The sequence below is a fragment of the Hyla sarda genome, unplaced genomic scaffold (assembly GCF_029499605.1).
Source record: "Hyla sarda isolate aHylSar1 unplaced genomic scaffold, aHylSar1.hap1 scaffold_2702, whole genome shotgun sequence".
Taxonomy (NCBI): Eukaryota; Metazoa; Chordata; class Amphibia; order Anura; family Hylidae; genus Hyla; species Hyla sarda.
In genome coordinates, this window is record NW_026609399.1 from 1 (window position 1) to 16,773 (window position 16,773).

At 45.9% G+C, this 16,773-nt stretch overlaps 7 non-coding genes across 7 annotated transcripts; all 7 read left to right on the plus strand.

Annotated features, from left to right (window-relative positions):
* The first annotated feature begins 1,744 nt into the window (after positions 1–1,744).
* Positions 1,745–1,935, plus strand: LOC130325179 (U2 spliceosomal RNA). Its single transcript, XR_008870040.1, has one exon. It is a non-coding gene; the product is annotated as a U2 spliceosomal RNA (small nuclear RNA).
* Positions 1,936–4,020: 2,085 nt separating this feature from the next.
* On the plus strand, positions 4,021–4,211 carry LOC130325190 (U2 spliceosomal RNA). The gene has a single exon (XR_008870050.1). It is a non-coding gene; the product is annotated as a U2 spliceosomal RNA (small nuclear RNA).
* A 2,083-nt stretch (positions 4,212–6,294) lies between these two features.
* LOC130325191 (U2 spliceosomal RNA) lies at positions 6,295–6,485 on the plus strand. Its single transcript, XR_008870051.1, has one exon. It is a non-coding gene; the product is annotated as a U2 spliceosomal RNA (small nuclear RNA).
* A 2,094-nt stretch (positions 6,486–8,579) lies between these two features.
* Positions 8,580–8,770, plus strand: LOC130325192 (U2 spliceosomal RNA). Its single transcript, XR_008870052.1, has one exon. It is a non-coding gene; the product is annotated as a U2 spliceosomal RNA (small nuclear RNA).
* A 2,087-nt stretch (positions 8,771–10,857) lies between these two features.
* LOC130325193 (U2 spliceosomal RNA) lies at positions 10,858–11,048 on the plus strand. The gene has a single exon (XR_008870053.1). It is a non-coding gene; the product is annotated as a U2 spliceosomal RNA (small nuclear RNA).
* A 2,092-nt stretch (positions 11,049–13,140) lies between these two features.
* Positions 13,141–13,331, plus strand: LOC130325180 (U2 spliceosomal RNA). Its single transcript, XR_008870041.1, has one exon. It is a non-coding gene; the product is annotated as a U2 spliceosomal RNA (small nuclear RNA).
* Positions 13,332–15,417: 2,086 nt separating this feature from the next.
* On the plus strand, positions 15,418–15,608 carry LOC130325181 (U2 spliceosomal RNA). The gene has a single exon (XR_008870042.1). It is a non-coding gene; the product is annotated as a U2 spliceosomal RNA (small nuclear RNA).
* Positions 15,609–16,773: the final 1,165 nt, after the last annotated feature.

Below are 16,773 nucleotides of genomic sequence, written 5' to 3' on the forward strand. Positions count from 1 at the left end.
CTCATCCCTTCCCCAATATCGCGCCACACCCCTACCCCTTAATTCCCTGGTTGAACTTGATGGACATATGTCTTTTTTCGACCGTACTAACTATGTAACTATGTAACATAACATGGGGGGGGGGGGGGGGTCTCCTGGCTGTTCACACAGGTGTGTCATTGCTGTACATTGACCATGCATTGCTTCTGTGGTATTGCAAAGGCAAAGACAAATGCTTCCAGCCATCCATTGCACTAATGGATTGGTCATCAGCTGGCTGTCTATGTCCCGCATCAATATAGACCAAAGTACAGAGGGTTAGGCTATGCTATTGTGCACCTACCTGATGCATCAGAAGGTGCGAGGCCCTTGCTAAATTCTGTGCACAGACTTTGAGATCTATACTTTAGACTGTATCTAAACCTGCTCCAACATGGACTGACATTCTGGCCTACTTTCAGCCGATGCGACTTGTCTGTCGCTGAACAGTCGCTTTTTATGTATTCAGCACCTATGTATAATGTTGTAAAAATGCTCTAGAAGCTAAAGTCGCAGAAATGTCACACATATTTGGCCTGCAACTTTCTGTGCGACAAATTCAGACAGGAAAAATCAGTATAAATCCTTAGAAAATTATCCCCCAGTGTCTCCATCTGCTGGCGGTATTGAATAAGCATTGCTGCACTGATGGGGTATGCATTAGACGAAAAAAAAGAAGAAAAAGAAGAATAATACGCCCAGAAAAGAGGCGAAAAGGAGAAAAACGTAAAAAAACGTGAAAAAAAAGTAAGAGGAAGAGAAGGGAAAAAAAGGTGGAAATGGGTTTAAAAGTGATTTCGGCGGAGAAATATATATATATATATATATATATATATATATATATATATATATACGCGCACACACACACATATATATAAACGTATTCTCCGTTGAGATATTGCAGCCGCTGCTGTGTCCAGGCCCAGGAGCCTTAGCACTGTGCTGTGATGTCACTCAATACCACTGACATCACTAGGTGTAAACAACATCTCTCCTTTGCTGTGTATGTGACTATGGAGCTGTTTGGTGATGTCGTCTATTATGGCCTTCATAGAAGCAACAGGAGATTGTTGCATCCATCTAGAACCCTCAGAACTACAGTGCTATGATGTCACTCACTTCCACAGGCCTTGCAGAGTGTAAACAACAACAACCCAGCTTTGTTGTGTATGTAACCATAGGGATTTGTGATGTCACCTAGAACCTTCACAGCAGCGACAGCTTTATGAGGAGCATCAGCACTGCTCTGCCTGAGCAGAACCATCACCGCCATAGGTTGTCAAATAACCCGGATTTAACCCACACAGGTAAGTCCAATGGGGTGCAGGCATGTCCTCTATGCTTACAGCTTCCCGTGGGTGTTGGTTTGATACCGTTTGGGGACAGCCAAGGAGGCATCTGCAGGCAACAAAGGTAGGTGTGTGCTTGTGTGTGTGTTTCCTATGCAGATCCTAAGCCCAGTGTCACATGCAAGTAGGAGGAGTAAGAAGGGTTCCTGGCAAATCCGGGTTATGGATTGCATTTAAAAAGGCCCCGTGGGAGTGCAATGGGCCCCTGTCTTGCTGCTTAGCAATAATGGTATGGGTTTAGGTTCTGCTGTGTGTACTGGTGGTTGACTGCCCCCCAGCCCAGAGTGTGCATGGAAAATTGTCTGGCAGCCTCCCTGACAGCAAGCAGTGATAGTGCCCATGAAGGGGACCTTGTTGGGCCCGCCCCTTTCACGGTTATCGCTTCTCGGCCTTTTGGCTAAGATCAAGTGTAGTATCTGTTCTTATCAGTTTAATATCTGATACGTCCCCTATCTGGGGACCATATATTAAATGGATTTTTGAGAACGGGGGCCGATTTCGAAGCTTGCTTCCGTCGCCCTATGCATTGACCCGATATGGCAGTATCTTCGGGTACAGTGCACCACCCCCTTACAGGGTTAAAAAGAAAGATTCCTACTTTCATTGCTACCTGCTTGCTGGCTAGCCAGCTAGCCAGCCCTGTGGGCCTTGCTGCTGCAGCCAAAAAACAAAAGGTGGTGCTGCTGCTGCTGCTTCTGCTGCTTCTGCTTGTGTCTGGCCGCTGTTGGAGCGTCCAGGCACAGGACTTCTGCTGCTGCTGACTAAATGGCCTCCTTAATTGGATCATTTGAGTAGCCAGCACACCTGTGCAGGTAGGGCATGACATGATAGGCAGCTGCCTTGATAGCGGGTGGGTGCTGAATGTTCCTAATTGACAAAATAAGATTAATGCTTATGAAGAAATATAAAATCTCATCCCTTCCCCAATATCGCGCCACACCCCTACCCCTTAATTCCCTGGTTGAACTTGATGGACATATGTCTTTTTTCGACCGTACTAACTATGTAACTATGTAACATAACATGGGGGGGGGGGGGGTCTCCTGGCTGTTCACACAGGTGTGTCATTGCTGTACATTGACCATGCATTGCTTCTGTGGTATTGCAAAGGCAAAGACAAATGCTTCCAGCCATCCATTGCACTAATGGATTGGTCATCAGCTGGCTGTCTATGTCCCGCATCAATATAGACCAAAGTACAGAGGGTTAGGCTATGCTATTGTGCACCTACCTGATGCATCAGAAGGTGCGAGGCCCTTGCTAAATTCTGTGCACAGACTTTGAGATCTATACTTTAGACTGTATCTAAACCTGCTCCAACATGGACTGACATTCTGGCCTACTTTCAGCCGATGCGACTTGTCTGTCGCTGAACAGTCGCTTTTTATGTATTCAGCACCTATGTATAATGTTGTAAAAATGCTCTAGAAGCTAAAGTCGCAGAAATGTCACACATATTTGGCCTGCAACTTTCTGTGCGACAAATTCAGACAGGAAAAATCAGTATAAATCCTTAGAAAATTATCCCCCAGTGTCTCCATCTGCTGGCGGTATTGAATAAGCATTGCTGCACTGATGGGGTATGCATTAGACGAAAAAAAAGAAGAAAAAGAAGAATAATACGCCCAGAAAAGAGGCGAAAAGGAGAAAAACGTAAAAAAACGTGAAAAAAAAGTAAGAGGAAGAGAAGGGAAAAAAAGGTGGAAATGGGTTTAAAAGTGATTTCGGCGGAGAAATATATATATATATATATATATATATATATATATATATATATATACGCGCACACACACACATATATATAAACGTATTCTCCGTTGAGATATTGCAGCCGCTGCTGTGTCCAGGCCCAGGAGCCTTAGCACTGTGCTGTGATGTCACTCAATACCACTGACATCACTAGGTGTAAACAACATCTCTCCTTTGCTGTGTATGTGACTATGGAGCTGTTTGGTGATGTCGTCTATTATGGCCTTCATAGAAGCAACAGGAGATTGTTGCATCCATCTAGAACCCTCAGAACTACAGTGCTATGATGTCACTCACTTCCACAGGCCTTGCAGAGTGTAAACAACAACAACCCAGCTTTGTTGTGTATGTAACCATAGGGATTTGTGATGTCACCTAGAACCTTCACAGCAGCGACAGCTTTATGAGGAGCATCAGCACTGCTCTGCCTGAGCAGAACCATCACCGCCATAGGTTGTCAAATAACCCGGATTTAACCCACACAGGTAAGTCCAATGGGGTGCAGGCATGTCCTCTATGCTTACAGCTTCCCGTGGGTGTTGGTTTGATACCGTTTGGGGACAGCCAAGGAGGCATCTGCAGGCAACAAAGGTAGGTGTGTGCTTGTGTGTGTGTTTCCTATGCAGATCCTAAGCCCAGTGTCACATGCAAGTAGGAGGAGTAAGAAGGGTTCCTGGCAAATCCGGGTTATGGATTGCATTTAAAAAGGCCCCGTGGGAGTGCAATGGGCCCCTGTCTTGCTGCTTAGCAATAATGGTATGGGTTTAGGTTCTGCTGTGTGTACTGGTGGTTGACTGCCCCCCAGCCCAGAGTGTGCATGGAAAATTGTCTGGCAGCCTCCCTGACAGCAAGCAGTGATAGTGCCCATGAAGGGGACCTTGTTGGGCCCGCCCCTTTCACGGTTATCGCTTCTCGGCCTTTTGGCTAAGATCAAGTGTAGTATCTGTTCTTATCAGTTTAATATCTGATACGTCCCCTATCTGGGGACCATATATTAAATGGATTTTTGAGAACGGGGGCCGATTTCGAAGCTTGCTTCCGTCGCCCTATGCATTGACCCGATATGGCAGTATCTTCGGGTACAGTGCACCACCCCCTTACAGGGTTAAAAAGAAAGATTCCTACTTTCATTGCTACCTGCTTGCTGGCTAGCCAGCTAGCCAGCCCTGTGGGCCTTGCTGCTGCAGCCAAAAAACAAAAGGTGGTGCTGCTGCTGCTGCTTCTGCTGCTTCTGCTTGTGTCTGGCCGCTGTTGGAGCGTCCAGGCACAGGACTTCTGCTGCTGCTGACTAAATGGCCTCCTTAATTGGATCATTTGAGTAGCCAGCACACCTGTGCAGGTAGGGCATGACATGATAGGCAGCTGCCTTGATAGCGGGTGGGTGCTGAATGTTCCTAATTGACAAAATAAGATTAATGCTTATGAAGAAATATAAAATCTCATCCCTTCCCCAATATCGCGCCACACCCCTACCCCTTAATTCCCTGGTTGAACTTGATGGACATATGTCTTTTTTCGACCGTACTAACTATGTAACTATGTAACATAACATGGGGGGGGGGGGGGTCTCCTGGCTGTTCACACAGGTGTGTCATTGCTGTACATTGACCATGCATTGCTTCTGTGGTATTGCAAAGGCAAAGACAAATGCTTCCAGCCATCCATTGCACTAATGGATTGGTCATCAGCTGGCTGTCTATGTCCCGCATCAATATAGACCAAAGTACAGAGGGTTAGGCTATGCTATTGTGCACCTACCTGATGCATCAGAAGGTGCGAGGCCCTTGCTAAATTCTGTGCACAGACTTTGAGATCTATACTTTAGACTGTATCTAAACCTGCTCCAACATGGACTGACATTCTGGCCTACTTTCAGCCGATGCGACTTGTCTGTCGCTGAACAGTCGCTTTTTATGTATTCAGCACCTATGTATAATGTTGTAAAAATGCTCTAGAAGCTAAAGTCGCAGAAATGTCACACATATTTGGCCTGCAACTTTCTGTGCGACAAATTCAGACAGGAAAAATCAGTATAAATCCTTAGAAAATTATCCCCCAGTGTCTCCATCTGCTGGCGGTATTGAATAAGCATTGCTGCACTGATGGGGTATGCATTAGACGAAAAAAAAGAAGAAAAAGAAGAATAATACGCCCAGAAAAGAGGCGAAAAGGAGAAAAACGTAAAAAAACGTGAAAAAAAAGTAAGAGGAAGAGAAGGGAAAAAAAGGTGGAAATGGGTTTAAAAGTGATTTCGGCGGAGAAATATATATATATATATATATATATATATATATATATATATATACGCGCACACACACACATATATATAAACGTATTCTCCGTTGAGATATTGCAGCCGCTGCTGTGTCCAGGCCCAGGAGCCTTAGCACTGTGCTGTGATGTCACTCAATACCACTGACATCACTAGGTGTAAACAACATCTCTCCTTTGCTGTGTATGTGACTATGGAGCTGTTTGGTGATGTCGTCTATTATGGCCTTCATAGAAGCAACAGGAGATTGTTGCATCCATCTAGAACCCTCAGAACTACAGTGCTATGATGTCACTCACTTCCACAGGCCTTGCAGAGTGTAAACAACAACAACCCAGCTTTGTTGTGTATGTAACCATAGGGATTTGTGATGTCACCTAGAACCTTCACAGCAGCGACAGCTTTATGAGGAGCATCAGCACTGCTCTGCCTGAGCAGAACCATCACCGCCATAGGTTGTCAAATAACCCGGATTTAACCCACACAGGTAAGTCCAATGGGGTGCAGGCATGTCCTCTATGCTTACAGCTTCCCGTGGGTGTTGGTTTGATACCGTTTGGGGACAGCCAAGGAGGCATCTGCAGGCAACAAAGGTAGGTGTGTGCTTGTGTGTGTGTTTCCTATGCAGATCCTAAGCCCAGTGTCACATGCAAGTAGGAGGAGTAAGAAGGGTTCCTGGCAAATCCGGGTTATGGATTGCATTTAAAAAGGCCCCGTGGGAGTGCAATGGGCCCCTGTCTTGCTGCTTAGCAATAATGGTATGGGTTTAGGTTCTGCTGTGTGTACTGGTGGTTGACTGCCCCCCAGCCCAGAGTGTGCATGGAAAATTGTCTGGCAGCCTCCCTGACAGCAAGCAGTGATAGTGCCCATGAAGGGGACCTTGTTGGGCCCGCCCCTTTCACGGTTATCGCTTCTCGGCCTTTTGGCTAAGATCAAGTGTAGTATCTGTTCTTATCAGTTTAATATCTGATACGTCCCCTATCTGGGGACCATATATTAAATGGATTTTTGAGAACGGGGGCCGATTTCGAAGCTTGCTTCCGTCGCCCTATGCATTGACCCGATATGGCAGTATCTTCGGGTACAGTGCACCACCCCCTTACAGGGTTAAAAAGAAAGATTCCTACTTTCATTGCTACCTGCTTGCTGGCTAGCCAGCTAGCCAGCCCTGTGGGCCTTGCTGCTGCAGCCAAAAAACAAAAGGTGGTGCTGCTGCTGCTGCTTCTGCTGCTTCTGCTTGTGTCTGGCCGCTGTTGGAGCGTCCAGGCACAGGACTTCTGCTGCTGCTGACTAAATGGCCTCCTTAATTGGATCATTTGAGTAGCCAGCACACCTGTGCAGGTAGGGCATGACATGATAGGCAGCTGCCTTGATAGCGGGTGGGTGCTGAATGTTCCTAATTGACAAAATAAGATTAATGCTTATGAAGAAATATAAAATCTCATCCCTTCCCCAATATCGCGCCACACCCCTACCCCTTAATTCCCTGGTTGAACTTGATGGACATATGTCTTTTTTCGACCGTACTAACTATGTAACTATGTAACATAACATGGGGGGGGGGGGGGGGGTCTCCTGGCTGTTCACACAGGTGTGTCATTGCTGTACATTGACCATGCATTGCTTCTGTGGTATTGCAAAGGCAAAGACAAATGCTTCCAGCCATCCATTGCACTAATGGATTGGTCATCAGCTGGCTGTCTATGTCCCGCATCAATATAGACCAAAGTACAGAGGGTTAGGCTATGCTATTGTGCACCTACCTGATGCATCAGAAGGTGCGAGGCCCTTGCTAAATTCTGTGCACAGACTTTGAGATCTATACTTTAGACTGTATCTAAACCTGCTCCAACATGGACTGACATTCTGGCCTACTTTCAGCCGATGCGACTTGTCTGTCGCTGAACAGTCGCTTTTTATGTATTCAGCACCTATGTATAATGTTGTAAAAATGCTCTAGAAGCTAAAGTCGCAGAAATGTCACACATATTTGGCCTGCAACTTTCTGTGCGACAAATTCAGACAGGAAAAATCAGTATAAATCCTTAGAAAATTATCCCCCAGTGTCTCCATCTGCTGGCGGTATTGAATAAGCATTGCTGCACTGATGGGGTATGCATTAGACGAAAAAAAAGAAGAAAAAGAAGAATAATACGCCCAGAAAAGAGGCGAAAAGGAGAAAAACGTAAAAAAACGTGAAAAAAAAGTAAGAGGAAGAGAAGGGAAAAAAAGGTGGAAATGGGTTTAAAAGTGATTTCGGCGGAGAAATATATATATATATATATATATATATATATATATATATATATATATATATACGCGCACACACACACATATATATAAACGTATTCTCCGTTGAGATATTGCAGCCGCTGCTGTGTCCAGGCCCAGGAGCCTTAGCACTGTGCTGTGATGTCACTCAATACCACTGACATCACTAGGTGTAAACAACATCTCTCCTTTGCTGTGTATGTGACTATGGAGCTGTTTGGTGATGTCGTCTATTATGGCCTTCATAGAAGCAACAGGAGATTGTTGCATCCATCTAGAACCCTCAGAACTACAGTGCTATGATGTCACTCACTTCCACAGGCCTTGCAGAGTGTAAACAACAACAACCCAGCTTTGTTGTGTATGTAACCATAGGGATTTGTGATGTCACCTAGAACCTTCACAGCAGCGACAGCTTTATGAGGAGCATCAGCACTGCTCTGCCTGAGCAGAACCATCACCGCCATAGGTTGTCAAATAACCCGGATTTAACCCACACAGGTAAGTCCAATGGGGTGCAGGCATGTCCTCTATGCTTACAGCTTCCCGTGGGTGTTGGTTTGATACCGTTTGGGGACAGCCAAGGAGGCATCTGCAGGCAACAAAGGTAGGTGTGTGCTTGTGTGTGTGTTTCCTATGCAGATCCTAAGCCCAGTGTCACATGCAAGTAGGAGGAGTAAGAAGGGTTCCTGGCAAATCCGGGTTATGGATTGCATTTAAAAAGGCCCCGTGGGAGTGCAATGGGCCCCTGTCTTGCTGCTTAGCAATAATGGTATGGGTTTAGGTTCTGCTGTGTGTACTGGTGGTTGACTGCCCCCCAGCCCAGAGTGTGCATGGAAAATTGTCTGGCAGCCTCCCTGACAGCAAGCAGTGATAGTGCCCATGAAGGGGACCTTGTTGGGCCCGCCCCTTTCACGGTTATCGCTTCTCGGCCTTTTGGCTAAGATCAAGTGTAGTATCTGTTCTTATCAGTTTAATATCTGATACGTCCCCTATCTGGGGACCATATATTAAATGGATTTTTGAGAACGGGGGCCGATTTCGAAGCTTGCTTCCGTCGCCCTATGCATTGACCCGATATGGCAGTATCTTCGGGTACAGTGCACCACCCCCTTACAGGGTTAAAAAGAAAGATTCCTACTTTCATTGCTACCTGCTTGCTGGCTAGCCAGCTAGCCAGCCCTGTGGGCCTTGCTGCTGCAGCCAAAAAACAAAAGGTGGTGCTGCTGCTGCTGCTTCTGCTGCTTCTGCTTGTGTCTGGCCGCTGTTGGAGCGTCCAGGCACAGGACTTCTGCTGCTGCTGACTAAATGGCCTCCTTAATTGGATCATTTGAGTAGCCAGCACACCTGTGCAGGTAGGGCATGACATGATAGGCAGCTGCCTTGATAGCGGGTGGGTGCTGAATGTTCCTAATTGACAAAATAAGATTAATGCTTATGAAGAAATATAAAATCTCATCCCTTCCCCAATATCGCGCCACACCCCTACCCCTTAATTCCCTGGTTGAACTTGATGGACATATGTCTTTTTTCGACCGTACTAACTATGTAACTATGTAACATAACATGGGGGGGGGGGGGGGGTCTCCTGGCTGTTCACACAGGTGTGTCATTGCTGTACATTGACCATGCATTGCTTCTGTGGTATTGCAAAGGCAAAGACAAATGCTTCCAGCCATCCATTGCACTAATGGATTGGTCATCAGCTGGCTGTCTATGTCCCGCATCAATATAGACCAAAGTACAGAGGGTTAGGCTATGCTATTGTGCACCTACCTGATGCATCAGAAGGTGCGAGGCCCTTGCTAAATTCTGTGCACAGACTTTGAGATCTATACTTTAGACTGTATCTAAACCTGCTCCAACATGGACTGACATTCTGGCCTACTTTCAGCCGATGCGACTTGTCTGTCGCTGAACAGTCGCTTTTTATGTATTCAGCACCTATGTATAATGTTGTAAAAATGCTCTAGAAGCTAAAGTCGCAGAAATGTCACACATATTTGGCCTGCAACTTTCTGTGCGACAAATTCAGACAGGAAAAATCAGTATAAATCCTTAGAAAATTATCCCCCAGTGTCTCCATCTGCTGGCGGTATTGAATAAGCATTGCTGCACTGATGGGGTATGCATTAGACGAAAAAAAAGAAGAAAAAGAAGAATAATACGCCCAGAAAAGAGGCGAAAAGGAGAAAAACGTAAAAAAACGTGAAAAAAAAGTAAGAGGAAGAGAAGGGAAAAAAAGGTGGAAATGGGTTTAAAAGTGATTTCGGCGGAGAAATATATATATATATATATATATATATATATATATATATATATATACGCGCACACACACACATATATATAAACGTATTCTCCGTTGAGATATTGCAGCCGCTGCTGTGTCCAGGCCCAGGAGCCTTAGCACTGTGCTGTGATGTCACTCAATACCACTGACATCACTAGGTGTAAACAACATCTCTCCTTTGCTGTGTATGTGACTATGGAGCTGTTTGGTGATGTCGTCTATTATGGCCTTCATAGAAGCAACAGGAGATTGTTGCATCCATCTAGAACCCTCAGAACTACAGTGCTATGATGTCACTCACTTCCACAGGCCTTGCAGAGTGTAAACAACAACAACCCAGCTTTGTTGTGTATGTAACCATAGGGATTTGTGATGTCACCTAGAACCTTCACAGCAGCGACAGCTTTATGAGGAGCATCAGCACTGCTCTGCCTGAGCAGAACCATCACCGCCATAGGTTGTCAAATAACCCGGATTTAACCCACACAGGTAAGTCCAATGGGGTGCAGGCATGTCCTCTATGCTTACAGCTTCCCGTGGGTGTTGGTTTGATACCGTTTGGGGACAGCCAAGGAGGCATCTGCAGGCAACAAAGGTAGGTGTGTGCTTGTGTGTGTGTTTCCTATGCAGATCCTAAGCCCAGTGTCACATGCAAGTAGGAGGAGTAAGAAGGGTTCCTGGCAAATCCGGGTTATGGATTGCATTTAAAAAGGCCCCGTGGGAGTGCAATGGGCCCCTGTCTTGCTGCTTAGCAATAATGGTATGGGTTTAGGTTCTGCTGTGTGTACTGGTGGTTGACTGCCCCCCAGCCCAGAGTGTGCATGGAAAATTGTCTGGCAGCCTCCCTGACAGCAAGCAGTGATAGTGCCCATGAAGGGGACCTTGTTGGGCCCGCCCCTTTCACGGTTATCGCTTCTCGGCCTTTTGGCTAAGATCAAGTGTAGTATCTGTTCTTATCAGTTTAATATCTGATACGTCCCCTATCTGGGGACCATATATTAAATGGATTTTTGAGAACGGGGGCCGATTTCGAAGCTTGCTTCCGTCGCCCTATGCATTGACCCGATATGGCAGTATCTTCGGGTACAGTGCACCACCCCCTTACAGGGTTAAAAAGAAAGATTCCTACTTTCATTGCTACCTGCTTGCTGGCTAGCCAGCTAGCCAGCCCTGTGGGCCTTGCTGCTGCAGCCAAAAAACAAAAGGTGGTGCTGCTGCTGCTGCTTCTGCTGCTTCTGCTTGTGTCTGGCCGCTGTTGGAGCGTCCAGGCACAGGACTTCTGCTGCTGCTGACTAAATGGCCTCCTTAATTGGATCATTTGAGTAGCCAGCACACCTGTGCAGGTAGGGCATGACATGATAGGCAGCTGCCTTGATAGCGGGTGGGTGCTGAATGTTCCTAATTGACAAAATAAGATTAATGCTTATGAAGAAATATAAAATCTCATCCCTTCCCCAATATCGCGCCACACCCCTACCCCTTAATTCCCTGGTTGAACTTGATGGACATATGTCTTTTTTCGACCGTACTAACTATGTAACTATGTAACATAACATGGGGGGGGGGGGGGGGGGTCTCCTGGCTGTTCACACAGGTGTGTCATTGCTGTACATTGACCATGCATTGCTTCTGTGGTATTGCAAAGGCAAAGACAAATGCTTCCAGACATCCATTGCACTAATGGATTGGTCATCAGCTGGCTGTCTATGTCCCGCATCAATATAGACCAAAGTACAGAGGGTTAGGCTATGCTATTGTGCACCTACCTGATGCATCAGAAGGTGCGAGGCCCTTGCTAAATTCTGTGCACAGACTTTGAGATCTATACTTTAGACTGTATCTAAACCTGCTCCAACATGGACTGACATTCTGGCCTACTTTCAGCCGATGCGACTTGTCTGTCGCTGAACAGTCGCTTTTTATGTATTCAGCACCTATGTATAATGTTGTAAAAATGCTCTAGAAGCTAAAGTCGCAGAAATGTCACACATATTTGGCCTGCAACTTTCTGTGCGACAAATTCAGACAGGAAAAATCAGTATAAATCCTTAGAAAATTATCCCCCAGTGTCTCCATCTGCTGGCGGTATTGAATAAGCATTGCTGCACTGATGGGGTATGCATTAGACGAAAAAAAAGAAGAAAAAGAAGAATAATACGCCCAGAAAAGAGGCGAAAAGGAGAAAAACGTAAAAAAACGTGAAAAAAAAGTAAGAGGAAGAGAAGGGAAAAAAAGGTGGAAATGGGTTTAAAAGTGATTTCGGCGGAGAATATATATATATATATATATATATATATATATATATATATATATATATACGCGCACACACACACATATATATAAACGTATTCTCCGTAGAGATATTGCAGCCGCTGCTGTGTCCAGGCCCAGGAGCCTTAGCACTGTGCTGTGATGTCACTCAATACCACTGACATCACTAGGTGTAAACAACATCTCTCCTTTGCTGTGTATGTGACTATGGAGCTGTTTGGTGATGTCGTCTATTATGGCCTTCATAGAAGCAACAGGAGATTGTTGCATCCATCTAGAACCCTCAGAACTACAGTGCTATGATGTCACTCACTTCCACAGGCCTTGCAGAGTGTAAACAACAACAACCCAGCTTTGTTGTGTATGTAACCATAGGGATTTGTGATGTCACCTAGAACCTTCACAGCAGCGACAGCTTTATGAGGAGCATCAGCACTGCTCTGCCTGAGCAGAACCATCACCGCCATAGGTTGTCAAATAACCCGGATTTAACCCACACAGGTAAGTCCAATGGGGTGCAGGCATGTCCTCTATGCTTACAGCTTCCCGTGGGTGTTGGTTTGATACCGTTTGGGGACAGCCAAGGAGGCATCTGCAGGCAACAAAGGTAGGTGTGTGCTTGTGTGTGTGTTTCCTATGCAGATCCTAAGCCCAGTGTCACATGCAAGTAGGAGGAGTAAGAAGGGTTCCTGGCAAATCCGGGTTATGGATTGCATTTAAAAAGGCCCCGTGGGAGTGCAATGGGCCCCTGTCTTGCTGCTTAGCAATAATGGTATGGGTTTAGGTTCTGCTGTGTGTACTGGTGGTTGACTGCCCCCCAGCCCAGAGTGTGCATGGAAAATTGTCTGGCAGCCTCCCTGACAGCAAGCAGTGATAGTGCCCATGAAGGGGACCTTGTTGGGCCCGCCCCTTTCACGGTTATCGCTTCTCGGCCTTTTGGCTAAGATCAAGTGTAGTATCTGTTCTTATCAGTTTAATATCTGATACGTCCCCTATCTGGGGACCATATATTAAATGGATTTTTGAGAACGGGGGCCGATTTCGAAGCTTGCTTCCGTCGCCCTATGCATTGACCCGATATGGCAGTATCTTCGGGTACAGTGCACCACCCCCTTACAGGGTTAAAAAGAAAGATTCCTACTTTCATTGCTACCTGCTTGCTGGCTAGCCAGCTAGCCAGCCCTGTGGGCCTTGCTGCTGCAGCCAAAAAACAAAAGGTGGTGCTGCTGCTGCTGCTTCTGCTGCTTCTGCTTGTGTCTGGCCGCTGTTGGAGCGTCCAGGCACAGGACTTCTGCTGCTGCTGACTAAATGGCCTCCTTAATTGGATCATTTGAGTAGCCAGCACACCTGTGCAGGTAGGGCATGACATGATAGGCAGCTGCCTTGATAGCGGGTGGGTGCTGAATGTTCCTAATTGACAAAATAAGATTAATGCTTATGAAGAAATATAAAATCTCATCCCTTCCCCAATATCGCGCCACACCCCTACCCCTTAATTCCCTGGTTGAACTTGATGGACATATGTCTTTTTTCGACCGTACTAACTATGTAACTATGTAACATAACATGGGGGGGGGGGGGGGTCTCCTGGCTGTTCACACAGGTGTGTCATTGCTGTACATTGACCATGCATTGCTTCTGTGGTATTGCAAAGGCAAAGACAAATGCTTCCAGCCATCCATTGCACTAATGGATTGGTCATCAGCTGGCTGTCTATGTCCCGCATCAATATAGACCAAAGTACAGAGGGTTAGGCTATGCTATTGTGCACCTACCTGATGCATCAGAAGGTGCGAGGCCCTTGCTAAATTCTGTGCACAGACTTTGAGATCTATACTTTAGACTGTATCTAAACCTGCTCCAACATGGACTGACATTCTGGCCTACTTTCAGCCGATGCGACTTGTCTGTCGCTGAACAGTCGCTTTTTATGTATTCAGCACCTATGTATAATGTTGTAAAAATGCTCTAGAAGCTAAAGTCGCAGAAATGTCACACATATTTGGCCTGCAACTTTCTGTGCGACAAATTCAGACAGGAAAAATCAGTATAAATCCTTAGAAAATTATCCCCCAGTGTCTCCATCTGCTGGCGGTATTGAATAAGCATTGCTGCACTGATGGGGTATGCATTAGACGAAAAAAAAGAAGAAAAAGAAGAATAATACGCCCAGAAAAGAGGCGAAAAGGAGAAAAACGTAAAAAAACGTGAAAAAAAAGTAAGAGGAAGAGAAGGGAAAAAAAGGTGGAAATGGGTTTAAAAGTGATTTCGGCGGAGAAATATATATATATATATATATATATATATATATATATATATATATACGCGCACACACACACATATATATAAACGTATTCTCCGTTGAGATATTGCAGCCGCTGCTGTGTCCAGGCCCAGGAGCCTTAGCACTGTGCTGTGATGTCACTCAATACCACTGACATCACTAGGTGTAAACAACATCTCTCCTTTGCTGTGTATGTGACTATGGAGCTGTTTGGTGATGTCGTCTATTATGGCCTTCATAGAAGCAACAGGAGATTGTTGCATCCATCTAGAACCCTCAGAACTACAGTGCTATGATGTCACTCACTTCCACAGGCCTTGCAGAGTGTAAACAACAACAACCCAGCTTTGTTGTGTATGTAACCATAGGGATTTGTGATGTCACCTAGAACCTTCACAGCAGCGACAGCTTTATGAGGAGCATCAGCACTGCTCTGCCTGAGCAGAACCATCACCGCCATAGGTTGTCAAATAACCCGGATTTAACCCACACAGGTAAGTCCAATGGGGTGCAGGCATGTCCTCTATGCTTACAGCTTCCCGTGGGTGTTGGTTTGATACCGTTTGGGGACAGCCAAGGAGGCATCTGCAGGCAACAAAGGTAGGTGTGTGCTTGTGTGTGTGTTTCCTATGCAGATCCTAAGCCCAGTGTCACATGCAAGTAGGAGGAGTAAGAAGGGTTCCTGGCAAATCCGGGTTATGGATTGCATTTAAAAAGGCCCCGTGGGAGTGCAATGGGCCCCTGTCTTGCTGCTTAGCAATAATGGTATGGGTTTAGGTTCTGCTGTGTGTACTGGTGGTTGACTGCCCCCCAGCCCAGAGTGTGCATGGAAAATTGTCTGGCAGCCTCCCTGACAGCAAGCAGTGATAGTGCCCATGAAGGGGACCTTGTTGGGCCCGCCCCTTTCACGGTTATCGCTTCTCGGCCTTTTGGCTAAGATCAAGTGTAGTATCTGTTCTTATCAGTTTAATATCTGATACGTCCCCTATCTGGGGACCATATATTAAATGGATTTTTGAGAACGGGGGCCGATTTCGAAGCTTGCTTCCGTCGCCCTATGCATTGACCCGATATGGCAGTATCTTCGGGTACAGTGCACCACCCCCTTACAGGGTTAAAAAGAAAGATTCCTACTTTCATTGCTACCTGCTTGCTGGCTAGCCAGCTAGCCAGCCCTGTGGGCCTTGCTGCTGCAGCCAAAAAACAAAAGGTGGTGCTGCTGCTGCTGCTTCTGCTGCTTCTGCTTGTGTCTGGCCGCTGTTGGAGCGTCCAGGCACAGGACTTCTGCTGCTGCTGACTAAATGGCCTCCTTAATTGGATCATTTGAGTAGCCAGCACACCTGTGCAGGTAGGGCATGACATGATAGGCAGCTGCCTTGATAGCGGGTGGGTGCTGAATGTTCCTAATTGACAAAATAAGATTAATGCTTATGAAGAAATATAAAATCTCATCCCTTCCCCAATATCGCGCCACACCCCTACCCCTTAATTCCCTGGTTGAACTTGATGGACATATGTCTTTTTTCGACCGTACTAACTATGTAACTATGTAACATAACATGGGGGGGGGGGGGGGGGTCTCCTGGCTGTTCACACAGGTGTGTCATTGCTGTACATTGACCATGCATTGCTTCTGTGGTATTGCAAAGGCAAAGACAAATGCTTCCAGCCATCCATTGCACTAATGGATTGGTCATCAGCTGGCTGTCTATGTCCCGCATCAATATAGACCAAAGTACAGAGGGTTAGGCTATGCTATTGTGCACCTACCTGATGCATCAGAAGGTGCGAGGCCCTTGCTAAATTCTGTGCACAGACTTTGAGATCTATACTTTAGACTGTATCTAAACCTGCTCCAACATGGACTGACATTCTGGCCTACTTTCAGCCGATGCGACTTGTCTGTCGCTGAACAGTCGCTTTTTATGTATTCAGCACCTATGTATAATGTTGTAAAAATGCTCTAGAAGCTAAAGTCGCAGAAATGTCACACATATTTGGCCTGCAACTTTCTGTGCGACAAATTCAGACAGGAAAAATCAGTATAAATCCTTAGAAAATTATCCCCCAGTGTCTCCATCTGCTGGCGGTATTGAATAAGCATTGCTGCACTGATGGGGTATGCATTAGACGAAAAAAAAGAAGAAAAAGAAGAATAATACGCCCAGAAAAGAGGCGAAAAGGAGAAAAACGTAAAAAAACGTGAAAAAAAAGTAAGAGGAAGAGAAGGGAAAAAAAGGTGGAAATGGGTTTAAAAGTGATTTCGGCG